The 14697-nt window shown below is 40.8% G+C and overlaps 1 protein-coding gene across 8 annotated transcripts in view; it reads right to left on the bottom strand.

The window, feature by feature from the left end:
- Positions 1 to 14697, bottom strand: part of ARID1B (AT-rich interaction domain 1B) — a 404478-nt gene that overhangs the window by 76838 nt on the left and 312943 nt on the right. The window lies entirely within an intron of this gene.

Here is a 14697-nt window from a genome sequence, read left to right on the forward strand (position 1 = left end):
TGTAGTAATAGGACACACACACACACACACACACACACACCCCATCTGTTTGGAATCACATGTGGGTTAGAGGCTGCCTCCACCATCCACTGTGTGGGCCCACGGGTTCTCTTGTATGAAATCGTGAATGCACTTCCTGTCCTGGCTCCCAAGATCATTCTGAGAGTCAAATAAGAAAAACGTATGTGACTGTGCTTTTCTAAACTGAAAAACACCATGAAAATGCTATACAAAGGCATTACTATTGCCTTTTTAGTGAGGCTACAAGCTCTTCATTCACTGTGTGAGTTCTGATCTAAGCTATCATACTGGTAACTCAATCCACAATAATGATACACAAATCTTTTATCAGCATGCCCCAATTTTACTCTGGCATTCATGGAGCTGTGGTAAGAATAAGAGAGCATTTAAAAAAAAAAAAGTAAAAGATGTGATCCTTGTCCTTGAAGAATTACAATTTAGTTGAGTAGAAAATAAAACCTGGGGACTTCCCTGGTAGTCCAGTAGTTAAGACTTCACCTTCTAATGCAGGGGGTGCGGGTTCGATCCCTGGTTGAGAAGCTAAGATCCCACATGCCTCGTGGCCAAAAAAACCAAAATATAAAACAGAAGCAATATTGTAACAAATTCAATAAAGACTTAAAAAATGGTCCACATCAAAAAAAAAAGATTCTTAAAAAAAAAAAAAAGAAAAGAAAACCTATCAACAGGGAAAAATGATGAACTAAAATCACAGAGCAACCGAACGAGACTCCAGGCAGCATCCTAGGTGCTGAGGATGTAAACAATGAGCAAAACAGTGTCTGCCCTCGTGGACCTCACATTCTAGTGGCAGAGACAGCCATCTAACAAACAACTAAAAGTTAAGAATGAGTATAAAAAAACAGAAGTACAGGAACTCTGAGGGTATAAGAGGAGGACCCAACTTAGACTAGGGACAATGAAGTTTCCCCAAAGAAGTCCTATTTAAGCTGAGACCTTAGCTGAAGGTAGGACGTAGGTAAATCAAACTAGATCCGAATAAGACTAAGACTATGTCTGACTAGTGAAGTGGATGTCACAAAGTATATTCTTGGAAGCCAAAGTTCCTGCATTCAGCTGAATCCTAGTGGTCACTGGGCACCCTTTTGTTTGGTCAGGTCTTGTGAATGGTTAGTTTAGCATTTACAATCCCTTTCTTGAAGTCTTCCCGTAATTCTGCTGCTAAATGTAAAGAAACCACAGGAAAAGGCAGCATCACCCCACTACAACGGCCTGCCCTCTCACCTACGGACACTGACACCCGTGTCCCATCTTTATGGATTTTCCTACTTTCAGAAGAAGGAAATCTCTTCCTTGCATCCAAGGCAGGGCCTCCACTTTATGCTCTGACTTCCGACCTTCCTCATCTCTCCAGGGATGGTCAACAGTGTTTGTTCAAAAAAAACTAGTCAATGACTCTTGATTGCTTAACAGAATGAAGCCGAACTTATCAGCCCAGCAATCAAGTCTCTTCAAAATGTGACCTGACCTATTTCTCCAGTCCCATCATGGCTACATGGTCATCATGACGACCCCACTCTGATTCGATCACTCCCACTTTTACCTCCCTGCAGGCACCAGGTTGCTTTCGACCTGTAAATCTTCACACATTCACTCACTTAACATTATTTGTTGACTGCCTCTCATGTTCCTGGTAATGGGCTATTCACTGATCTAATAACAACAGTTGACATTTAATGAGCAGATATTATGTGCTAATGGCTTTGTTCATTACTTGTCCTTTTAAACTTCAGAACAACTATGAAGACACTGAGGCTCACAGAGGTTAATTCACTGAAATCACTTTCAAACTTTTTTTTTAAACCACAATCCATAGTAAAGAAATATATTGTATACCATGATTCAGTGTGTATATGTGTGTATACACGTGTTTATATATTCACATTCAGTATTCACACACACACTGTACTCTTCACAAAACAATTTCTACCCTGATTATATGCAATGTTCTCTGATATTTTATATTTTTTTTTCAGTGAAAAAAACCCACGACTGAGCGGCGCAGTTTGGAAACAGAATGCTAGATTGCGTCCTCTACCGAACACTGGTTCACAGTGTGCCCAGAGGGCCATCTGCCTCCACGACACTGACGTGCTCCTATCCTTCCTGGCTCTGTCTCCTGCTGCTTCCATGGCGTCCCCTGGCCTTCCAGAAAAGCAGACACTTTCATACGCTGTATGTTAGCTGAGACACAGCAGTTGTCACACTGCCAACATTATTTGCTGGGGTGACTATCTCCCCACAGATTGTGAGCACTGAGGCTTTAAAAAACACACTCTCTTCGTATCTGTCTCCTCAGGACCATGCAAAGTGACTGGCAGAGAACTGGAACCAAATAGTACAGGTTTTTAATGAATAAAAAAACATCTTCATTCAGAACCCATTTACTGTTACTTTGGGAAAACAGCTTAATAACTGTGATGGTCTGGCTCCTTGTTTCAGAGTGAGTATATTCAAGTAATCATTTCTGGGGAAAGGAGGACAGCTGTTCAAAAAAGAACAACTGAGGGCTTCCCTGGTGGCACAATGGTTAAGAATCCGCCTGCTAGTGCTGGGGACACGGGTTCGAGCCCTGGTTCGGGAAGATCCCACATGCCGTGGAGCAACTAAGCCCATGCGCCACAACTACTGAGCCTGTACTCTAGAGTCTGAGAGCCACAACTACTGAGCCCACGTGCCACAACTACTGAGCCCGTGTGCCACAACTAGTGAGCCCGCGAGCCACAACTACTGAAGCCCACGTGCCTAGAGCCTGTGCTCCGCAACAAGAGAAGTCACTGCAATGAGAAGCCTGTGCACCACAATGAAGAGTAGCCCCCGCTCGCCATAACTAGAGAAAGCCTGCGCGCAGGAACGAAGACCCAGTGCAGCCAAAAGTAAATAAATAAAATAAATAAATTAAAAAAAAAAAAAAGTAAGGGGAGAGATCCCCCCTCCCTCAAAAAAAGAACCACTGACAGCTAATGGCCTAGTGGGCTAGAAGCACCGTTTTTTCTATCACCTAAATATCTGCCATGTGCATTCGTTCTGTCCATCTCCATGGTCACTGCAAATTCAGATTTTGGCTTCACCACTTATGGTTAGGTGACTTCAGGCAAGTTACTTAACAGTGAAGCCTCAGTTTCCTTCTCTGAGAAAGGTGGATGACAACGGAGCCTACCTCATTAAGAGTAAATGAGAAAATATTATGTAAAGCATACAGCTCAGTGCCTGCACACAGAGCAGAGGCTCAATAAGTGACAGGTAGTATTATTCATATTATTTTTAATACAACCCACCATTTATTTCCCATCTGAATGACTCCAAGTTTTCAAACTAGCCTCCCTTGCCAGGCTCCCCTTCAAACCATTCACAGCGGCAAAGTCAGAAAGTGCTGCACATCCCTGGACCGTGGTGAATTCACCGAGTGGTAAATGCCACACCCTGTGGCCTCCTAGCAAGTGGCTTGGTGCCTCTCCCCAGGTAGCACACAGCTCTGTGTCACTGTGCTGCCTGCCAGCTCTGTACCTCCTCCACCAGAGCCAGTTAGAGCCGATGGGTAGCCTTCCTCACTCAGCGGACTAACCAGAAACCAGTGCCCTTTCCCTGACAGCTAGTTCCAGAAATAACTGGCTGCCCATGTTACTTGGCTCAGAGAACTGAAGCTTGTCAGTTCCAGGCCACTCAACCAACAACTCTAGTACTGCTTAGCTCTGAGCGGCATAAGACTCAGTGTACATCCTTCCCAATCCTGCAGAGTCCCCAGAGTTTGCCTATTAAGAGAGGGAGAGTGGGACAGGGGAGCAGAAGGAGGGGGGAGAAGGAAGAGAAGAAAGATAGACGGATACATAGAAACAGATATAAGAGTCCTATCAAGTGCCTGAATAGACTCAACATAAAAAGCAAGGATCTTGATTTTTGTTTGTTGCTGGATCACGAGCACCTATGATAATCACTAGCTTGATAAACATTTATTCAAGGATGAATCAATCCATTAGGGTTTTTTGTGGGGTTTGAAGGGAGACCAGAGTCTGAAATAAGACTATTCTCTTTCTGGTTATAAAGGAAAACCCCCGAGACCTTGCCCAAGCATCAGGGCGTACTGCTCTTCCGCTGGGGGTTTGTCAAGGAGCTCTGGAGCTCATGTGATAAAGGCCCCATCTTGGCCAGGCTCGTTTCCACCACCTAGTAAGAGGCTTACAACTTGTCCTAAAGTTTATTCCAAAGGCACATGGGTTCACTTAGATATTTAATTACAACTTGATTTTTTTTTTTTTTTAACTTTCTGGCTGTGCCACACAGCATGTGGGATCCTAGTTCCCTGACGAGGGATCAAACCCGCGCTCCCTACGCTGGAAGCACGGAGTCTTAACCACTGGACCACCAGGGAAGTCCCCACGGTTTGATAATTTTCTGAATGCCATTTTCCATGTATCCAATAGCTGAAAGCAGGACCTCAACTGGAGTCATTCAGTCTGCAGGTTGAGAATGGTTTTCATTAGGGTCATTCCCCTACAAATATTTATATTATTAATCAATGGAAAAGTCCTAGACAAACAATCTATTCTAAATATTGCATGGCAGTATAAGTCATGTTAAGTCGAGGGAAAATGCTACTTCAATCTTTATACAGAGGCCAGTATTAAAGACTAATTAAGCCAAAGGTGCTTTTCTTTCTCTTAATGTGTTTTTAAGAAAACACATTGCTATCTTGAAATCTTAGAAAACTGGCCTAACAGAGAATTGGCATTTCTAAAATGTCTATCTATATTATTATCAGATAAGTGAGTTTCCAAGACCTTTTAAATATTTTCTTCAACACCATACTATCTGTGGTTTATTAAGTGGGTATTTTTCCACTTAATATTTTAAAAAATGCTATATGATTCTCTTATTTGAAAAAAAGAAAATTCTTAGAGAAAAGAAAAATCCACTGTGACTATCTAAACCTTAGCAGATCAAAAAGTTTTTTTCAAGCAACTGATTTATGTAGTCATTATAAACAAATCACATTTTCCATATAAGGGATGAAATGAATACAGAATGCTTTTACGCAGTATGAATGAAGAAAAACTCTTCACTGGACAAGACAGAGATACAGCTTATCTATAGAAGTACTTTAAAAATTCTCAAAAATAGAATGAAATTATACTCAGGCCTTAAGGCATATCTGGAGGAGATGCTACATAAAAAAATACAGAGGAAAGTTCCATGAATCCAAATAAGCAATGACAGGTTATCACAACTCCAGAAGAGTCACTACTGGGTTAAAGGACCATCCAATGAAAGTGCATCCCTAAGTTGAAAGGTGTTACAAAACTGATTTAGAAAGAAAGTCAAATAAATAATGGAGCAAATACAGGGAATTTCAGAAAATTAAACTGGAAGGCATTTTAACATGGACCTGAGCCTCCAACTGTATATCCTTTCCCTCTTCGTGCAAGACAACAAACTCTGCAACGTGATCACTGGAGACCTTAAATCCTGTTAGAAAAAGCAACGTTGAGCACAAGGCCCAAATCATGGTTCATGCCACCCATGAAAGAGAGCACAGCAAAGAGCGAGCCAGAGTGCTCAGGGTACTGCAGGAGAGCAAGCGAGCGCAGTACCAACTACACACAAATGTGATTCCTTCCTCAGAGGTGCCTCTTCGGCTGGCAGAGCTCCAGCGCCGTCAGGACACCCACAAAACACCCAGGGTTCCATAAGCCACCAAGAAGCAAGGCGCGTCTTTCCTTTGGCACATGGACAATTTATTGTCATGTTGGCATCTGTTAAAAATTCACAGAATAACTGCCTTGTTTCTTCAAGGCAGTTCAATAAAAGATGTTTCTCCACATGTGTGAAATAATGGTCACACGCTGTACCACCTTAGCAGGGAGCCTCTGACTATAAACACAGAGTGATTTCTCATCACAAATAGGTGTCAGATTCCCATTTGGAGAGAAAAATAGATTTTAAAGAATATTCTTGTTACATTTTAATATCTTCAGTGTTTATTTGCCTGCCTGCTTCTCTTCACAACATGAACTGCTCTGAGGAAGACAGAAACTAATGACCCATTCAAGGCTGTAACCCGGGCCCCCCAGTGTTCTCCCAGCTGTGCTCTCAGGTTAACTGGCAGAATCGCTCCCTCTTCCTTCCCTGCCACTACAGCGCCCTATATTCGGAGGCACAGACGACAGCATCTAAGTTCTCCCCATCCACGCCCACAAAGCCCTCTCGGCTACGGACATCATCCATCATCAGGAAAATTAGAGTCAGGGGAGGGATCAGACTGATTACCCAGATGGTAGATGGGGGCAAAATATCCGGCCTTTCCTTGTACAATTCTTTGGAGTTTTAGCTGCAAAAGTCCGCTTCAGTGCTGAGGGCAAAGCCAATTGTATGTGTCACTATGTGCTGGAAGAAGCAAAGAAACCACCTTTTAAGGCTTTCAACCCAGGTCTCACCTGAGTCATCTGTGCCGATGCTTATGCTTATTATCAATATTTGCACAGTGCTTTGCAATATATAACTTTTGGATACACGGTTGCATTTGAGCCATATAACATATCCACAGGATGCTCTGATCCCCATTTTACAAATGAGGAAGCAGAGATTTAATTAACTGTCCAAGGTCACAAAACCAGTTAGCAATAAGTCTGCACCTAAACGCAAATTTTTTGGTTCCAAACCGCCTAAAGATTAAGATGAGGAGAAGAATGTACTGTAAGAGGCACTGGAGCTATGACACTGAACAAGGCCACATGGTCCTGGTCCTCACAGAGCTCTCGCTGGGAGAGAACTCCACTGGTAACCCCAGCAAGGGGTCCTGAGTACCGCCAGCCTGGGTGGGACGGTGCCCGGCCTGTGGGGCAGCACCGGAGCAAGTCATGCTTCCTTCTTTGTTCTCTCAGTAAACACAGACTGGACTCAGGGACCTAACAGGTGCCAGGCTGTTTTGAGGACATGAAGGATTAGTAAAGATGGGCAAGGGAACCCCACTTCGGGCTGGGGGTGGGTTGAGGAGTGGGTGGGTGGCAAAAGGGTTGGAGAGGAGCTTACGTGAAGATCCCAGAAGAGACTCAGTGTAGCCGGAGACTGTGAGGCAGTGGTGTGACGAGAGCGAGACCAGAAAGGGAGGCTGAGAGGGATGAGAAGGGGCCTAGTAACCGAGTGCATCAACAAAGCCTTTCTCCGAAGGCAACGGCAAGCTCTTCAATGCTGTTATGAAGGGAATGACATGATCTCACCAGTCTTCTGGAAAGACCATTCTGGATGCAGCATGGAAGTGGAATGGAAGGGAGCAAAGCTGAGACAGGAAGAGTGGTGGGAGGTGTTGATGACGCCTCGGTGGCCTGGGCAGGGGTCGTGACAGTGAAAGCCCAGAAAGGGGGACCTGTGAGAAACAACCCAGGGGTGGAGGTCGCAGAATGGGATGACTAGTGTAGGGCAGATGGGAGAGAAAAAGACATCAAGGATGCCTTCTAGCTTTCTGGCTTGAGAAACGAGGCAGACAGCAGTCTTTCACTGAGGTAACAGACCCAAAAAGCACAGGAGAAAACATGTTGTTAGAAATAAGTGCACGCAATACACAATGCTGAATTTACCTAAGATCCAGATGTTCTCAAATACTTTCATTGAAGAATAATGAGCCAATTACAAATGAGTGTTAACTATTAAAAGCAAGCTTTAACTGGCAATTTAAAAAAAAATTTACTGCACATACAAAAGTAACAAAACTTTGCTTCTTTTAGAATATTCTAAAATTGAGACTGATGATTCTTCAATGAATATAAATCGACTTTTATTGTATGTGATACTTGTTTTCTGAGCTCTTTGGTGAACAGATCTCTGGATAGTAGACTTAATAGGAATTCAACACTAACCCTAATACAATTCCTATACTGTTATTCCCTTCATTACTGACTAGTTTGGCTTGGTCTACAATCCAGCCCAGAGGTAAAGTTCTGGGGCTGAAGAAATTAGAAACAGCTTTGTAGATATTCTCTCTTGTATAGTACCTCCCATTTGAGTTTATTTTCATCTGTCACTGATTATAAAAAAGGATCCTCAATTAAGAGCAGAGGCTAAATTAATTGCATCTGGGGGTGGGGGCAGACTATCATTAATGCCTTAACACGTTGATCTACTATGTTTACGCGACAATGCTTGAGGAAAGACATCTATTTTCTCTTTGACAATACCCTTGTCCTGAAAGGCAGCATCTTTTTATATTTAGTATGCTCATAATATAAATGATAAGAACACCTTTATATGCAAGAGCAATTAGAAAGGTAGATTAGGAGATCATTTTCGGACAACCAGTATACCTACCCTATGAAACATCTCAGCATCTGCAGATTGACTGTCATACTTAAAACTGAGAATCTCATAGAAAGAGCAACAAAATAATTTCTGTAGTTTGCAGAAACAGAAAAAAAAAAATCCTACTTCCAAGTCCTTAACAATTATCTCGGTGGTCTCCTTCATTTCTATACTTACTGGCTAATCTGTTCTCGACAATTGAGTTAGGTCAATTAAGATGATCAAAAATAATTTTTAAAATTTCAAAACTGGTTTTTGGTGTAGATATCACTAGGAAATAAGCTAGTAGCATTAAAATTTTTTCCAAAGTTTTACTTATTTCCATCTAAATATTCTTGGGTTATAAAGAGCATGGCTGGCCCCTGGACAATTCACTTAGTGCAAGGCTGCAGGTGCGAGCACTCCAGCTCAGACTGACATCGTGTCTGTACGGTTGCAGAAATACGCCTGGGAAGAATGGAAGACAGAAGTGGTAGCTTTAATCTGGTGCAAGAGAGAGAAACACTCTATGCTACGTCAAATGACCTATAATGGGAAAACTGAAAGAAGACATACCAATATGGTAAGCTTTCTTAATTTCAGAACAAGAAATATTTCGTTCTTTGGTTGTTCTGTGCTCTGAAAAGATCTGACACTTCTGAATGGCTGTGAAGGCTGAATTACTTTCTGTTGTCCAGCTCAATCTTTGGTGAACATCTATTATATAGGAGGTGCTGTTGTAGACACAGAGATGCAGGGCATAAACAAGATTCAGTTCTGGCCCTCAAGAGTTCAGTCTAAGCTACAGTAAGACACTGGATTTATCTTAAGAGATCTCTTTCTTGCCCTTGGCATTAAAAAGTAAGAGAGAGATTTGCCCTAAGCAAATAGAATGTGCCTAGAAATTTAATAAGGAATTCTATTCAGATGCTGAAAGGAAGCTAACATACCTCATTAAAGAGGGAATAAAATTATGCCAAGGCAGTTAACATTTGGGATTAATAACAGAAGAAAAAAAAATAAGAATAATGAAGACATATTCTATTCAATCAATCTACATAAAATATGTAAGTTTGAAACATTATACTTTTGAAGTACACAGATTCTGATTCACCTTCTCATGGTAGCACACTAAAAGAACATCTAAAATGCCTGAGCTCACCCCATCTGCTACACACTTTTTCTGGATGATGGCACTGTTTGTATTTATATAACTGGAGCTACTGATAAATATCACTGTGAATAACAGATTCCAAAGATGAGAATTTTGTGATTCACCTGACGTACAGCTGTCAAGGACTAAGTTTGGCTGCATTAAATACTTGAGATATGTGAAACTGCAAACTTTTGTTATTTTTTCCTTGTCCTGCAACTACAGAGTAAATACACAACTTGCCTAGCTTGTCTAATTTGGGCACCACTGATACAGTAAGAGTTGATTCTCAATTAGCTACAGGAAGCCTGTATACTTTGACAACAACTCTGTTTAAACAGTTGAGATTGGAAGAAAAGGTTGTCATGCGGCTGGACAAGAATAAAGGTTGGGGGTTGGGGAACTCAGTAATTCTGGAAGATTTCACCCAGGATGCCCTCCGTACAGATCTGACGGTCACGGAATGGTGCCAAAGAAGTGCCTCCAGTGATAGAATACATTTTCTAGCACATCACAGTTCGGTAGCAGCATCAGTTCTCCTTGCAATCCATGTCCAAAAGGGAAAGTTCTTAGTGGTTCTGCTTTCAGCATATCTCAAGGACTAATTAAATCCTCATTACTACCTTCTAATTATTCAAATACTATGGGATTACACTAAGGAAGTCCCTGCTGGCACACTAGATGAAAAGGGTTAAATAACCTATGTTGATTTTGAGAATCCAGATCTAGTTCAGACCTTCAGAAAACCACTAGCATTAACATGAATATTTAACTAGACACCACTGTGAAAATTAAAAGGGAATTCAATTAAAAGCTTTTCAAAAAATTAATTCTGAACCTCTCTACATCTGTCCAAATAAATAAGCCTTCTTGAAACGTTTTCACCTAATTGCTAATCCAATAAACTACAAGGGCATTTGCTAGTTTCATGAAGCTTAACATTTTACAGGGGTTAAAAATGTGATCATTTTGATGTTAATAATAATTATGCTTATTTATCTACTCAGATGACTATTCCACACTCCCTCCAAGTGCTCTTAGAAAACAGGACAACCCACTAATAAGCCATTTCCTATTGCTCTTTTCAAATTTTAAGATATATATGCTAAAGAATAAGAAGGATAAAGCTAATCTAAACATGTTAGCTACAATTTTCTTGTAAAATATATTTCAGTATTTTAGGGTTATCTTAACTGTTCCTCCATTGCCTTAGTTCATATAATTCACAGTACTGTATTTGATTTTCTGGGTGAGATGCTTTAATAGCAATTCTGTATGTTGTTATATGAGGTCTACAGAGAAAAGATGTGGTTTAAAATAAAAACCAATGGCAAATGTGTTACAGAATACTAAACTGAAGTTTTGACCTTTTAAAAAAAAAGCAAACCAAAACTTATATCAGTAATGAAGAAGTTAAAACCAAAGAATCTGAACTAATTTTCTTTATTCAGTTAGTAAGAAGCACCACATAATATGTAAACAGGAGAGTACTAAATCAAGTTTTATATTGGAAGGTATATGAAATGTAGCGACACTACTACAGAAGAATAAAGTGGCCAATAAACATCCCAAGTGTCTCCCTCCTTTTTGTAACTTATGATGGCCATATCCACATATACCTTCATAGATGGAGGACAGAAAACTACAGAAACTCAGTTATTTTCACCTACGTACAATGTGGGGAAATGAATTTGTGACTGATGTCCTCTGACACACTCGACACCAGAACCGCCAGGTGAAGAGGGTATTGAACTGAAGAGGCGGGTGGACACTGCAGGGCCTGGGATCTGGACAGGGCACGGACTCTGCGCTCAACCTCGGGAAGACAGTGTGGCCTTGCTGTTGCCAGTGCAGACTTATTGCTAACTGGTTTTGTGACCTTGGACAGTTAATTAAATCTCTGTTTCCTCATTTGTAAAATGGGGATCAGAGCATCCTGTGGATATGTTATATGGCTCAAATGCAACCTTGTATCCAAAAGTTATATATTGCAAAGCACTGTGCAAATATTGATAATAAGCGTAAGCATCGGCACAGATGACTCAGGTGAGACCTGGGTTGAAAGCCTTAAAAGGTGGTTTCTTTGCTTCTTCCAGCACATAGTGACACATACAATTGGCTTTGCCCTCAGCACTGAAGTGGACTTTTGCAGCTAAAAGTCCTTCAGACCCCTGGGTCCTTCAGACCCCAGGACAGCCTCAGATTTGCAAAATTCTCTACAGGGTATGTAGTTTATTAATAAATGTTCTTCCTGAATGGGGATACAAAGACCAAACACAAAGGAATGACAGCAGAGCAAGAGATCAGCTTCTTGAGCCTGCAGGAACCTAGCTCCAGGGCAGTTTGTCAGCACTGCTGTCCCCCACGAGGACTTTGGAGACGACCCAGAAAACTGCACCTCCAAAGGAAAGTAGGCTGCATCTCCTGTTTTGTGCAGTTGTCTCTGGGCAAGTGTGTTTCTAGATTCTCTACCATTAAAGAAGATCTATCTCCTGTGGGTACATTAAAGAAAATGTGTATAATTGTGGAATCTTACTCTCTTATAATCTTACTTGTTAAAACAAAGTAAGTGTAAAGGGAAGTGTTTAACTTGGTTCCTTTAGCACTCAGCGGTACAGAAGCTATGTTCTTATCTTGTCTATCAAGGTCCATGGTTTCTGAGAAAGAATACATTTTTAAAAATAAGATGCTAACTCACCAATGTATTTTTTTTCCTCTCTGCTTCTTTCATTACTTCCTTAAATAAGGGGGGGGGCAGATATACAAACTGTAAAGGTATAAATGAAGTTAAATTACTTTTCAATACATGGGAATCAACATTGGGGAATTTTCTAGCAACGGTTTTCTTAGATTTATTTTGCACTATATATACTGTTGGTACATACCAAATGATGGTAAAACAAGGAAAAGGTTTTCATTATTGTACCAAATCATTAAAATATTCGTGTCGTTTGCCATGAAAACATCTGATCAAGTGTCATTAGGTAGGAGCTGACGTTTCTTCCTAGATTTTAACAAATAACAAAGCCATTTTTGAAAAAAGTACTTGCTACCCAATTTTAGAGGAAATTTAACTCACGCATGGCAAAGCATCATGCGACAGTCATTTTTAAATAAGTTTTCCTTCTCAGGGGTTGTCCAACCAACAAAAGGCACGCAAGGGATGCACATGGTGCATGCAGCACAGGCTCAGGGGAAGTTTGAGGAATACGTTCATGAAAATCAATTCAGTTTTAGCAAATCGTGAAACTCATTTTTGCTATTTGAAGGAAATGGTCATTATATTAGCCAGATTGTTATGTATCCACTACTAGTTACCAAGACCACACTATACATAAGAGGGGGAAAAAAACCCCCAAACATATCAATATAGTGGTTCCCATACAGTGACACCAGGGGAACATCCTCAATTTTGCCTTGCAAATGTATGAAGTTAAAAGTTTGATTTAACTACATTTCCTGTCATCTCATCCTTCACATTTGGTTTTCTACATTTTAAAATTCCTTAAACATTTACCTGGAGGAAGGGGTTGGAAAGACACTGGAGGATGTGGAAGGGGGTTCTCTTTTTTAGTTCTTAGCAGTAAAGGTTAGAACTGTAGGACTTCCAAATAAGGTATCTCTTATCTTTTGATCCTTGCAAAATTAGCAGAATTCTCGCAGTAGGAATGATGTTTCGGGGACATGGTGAAGATTAAATAACAAAAATCTTCATTTTAGCTCTGGGTCTGGCCTGAGTGGGCTTTCAGTGTAGCATAGTTTCTTTTATCCTTTTTTCTTCACTTCCTTGACCGAGCCACACAAGGTAGGTACAACCCACGGCCAAGAAAAGGAGTTTGGGGAGAATTCCCCCTGCCTTGGCTTTAGTGCTCTCTCCATGAACGTCTGTAATGTCTTCCAGACAACCAGAGCCATATGAGGAGTTAACACAGAACAAACAATTGATAGAGAGGATGTGAGATGCAAGACTGATTTATAGGAGGCCGCAGTGGAAAGTTTAGAGAAACAAATACACACATCACACAACTACGAAAACATATTATGGCATCGTTATGAGGCAGGGGTTGCCCAGGTGTGGTCCTCAGATCACCAGCATCAGCGATACCTGGGAACTTGCCAGAAATGCAGACTGTGAGCGCGCCACACCTCACACCTACTGAATCAGAAACCTGGGGGTGTGGCCTAGCAATCTCGTGTGACAAGTTCTCCAGATGATTCTTGTGCACCGTAAAGTTTAAAAACCATGAACTATTCCATTATTAAGACATATTGTAGTATTTTGATAAGGGAATTAAAGTATTAATTATACATTAAATTATAATAAAAAAGTTAAATATGTAAAGGTATTAGAAATTAAAATTTCATTTTATTCTTACTAAACAGTCATTTTAACACGAATGATATATAGATAAGGCTAATTCATCTTTTCACTGGTATTACTTTCTAAATAACACATTGCTGAGTTTTTAATATGTAAAATAACTGAAACTTTATACTTATAATTCTAATTAGAAACAAATCATCATCTTTACAACCCATACAGTAATAATTATAAACATTAGGGGTCAGAAGCCTTTAAGTATCAGCTACCAAGCCAGCAATTTCTGTCTTCGGGGCGGGTGTGAAAGAGGAAGGGGAGTGAAGGAAAGTGGCGTCTCCATGGGGTGGGGCAGATGAGCCTCTACCCACAGGCAGTGGGAAGCGACTTGGCAAAGCACTAAATAGTGCAGCAGGCTTATAAGGCCCGGTCTACACTAATCTGGATTAAAGTCACCACCTCCACCATCAACAAAAGTAGCTGTACTTCTAAAGGGGAGAGAGAAGACAGAAGCAAACAAAGGAAGGCCTAAGGCTTCTATCAAGGCAATAACATATGGGGGTCAACATGCAGAACTGAGTGAAAGGTCAAAGAGTTTGCAGATGTGGGACAACCTGATTGTTCAAGGGCTTCAGGAGTAGCTCACATTCTTTTCTCTGGCTCTGGCACTAACTTGTTTCTGAGAATGGGAAGGTCATACAGAACCTCTGCGGTCCTCATATTCTTTATTCATAAATTGAGGTGAACAGACTCTATCATCTTTCAGGTCAGCTCCAGTTCTAAGATCCTATAATTCTACGATACAAGGTCTTACTATGTGTTTAAAATTTTACTGTTAAATATCATGGGACAAGTAACTGATCAAACCAGCTAAACAGACACACATACTTACAATACTTTTTTACCTCATTAGGAC

Source organism: Balaenoptera ricei, chromosome 12 (genome assembly GCF_028023285.1).
Source record: "Balaenoptera ricei isolate mBalRic1 chromosome 12, mBalRic1.hap2, whole genome shotgun sequence".
Taxonomy (NCBI): domain Eukaryota; kingdom Metazoa; phylum Chordata; class Mammalia; order Artiodactyla; family Balaenopteridae; genus Balaenoptera; species Balaenoptera ricei.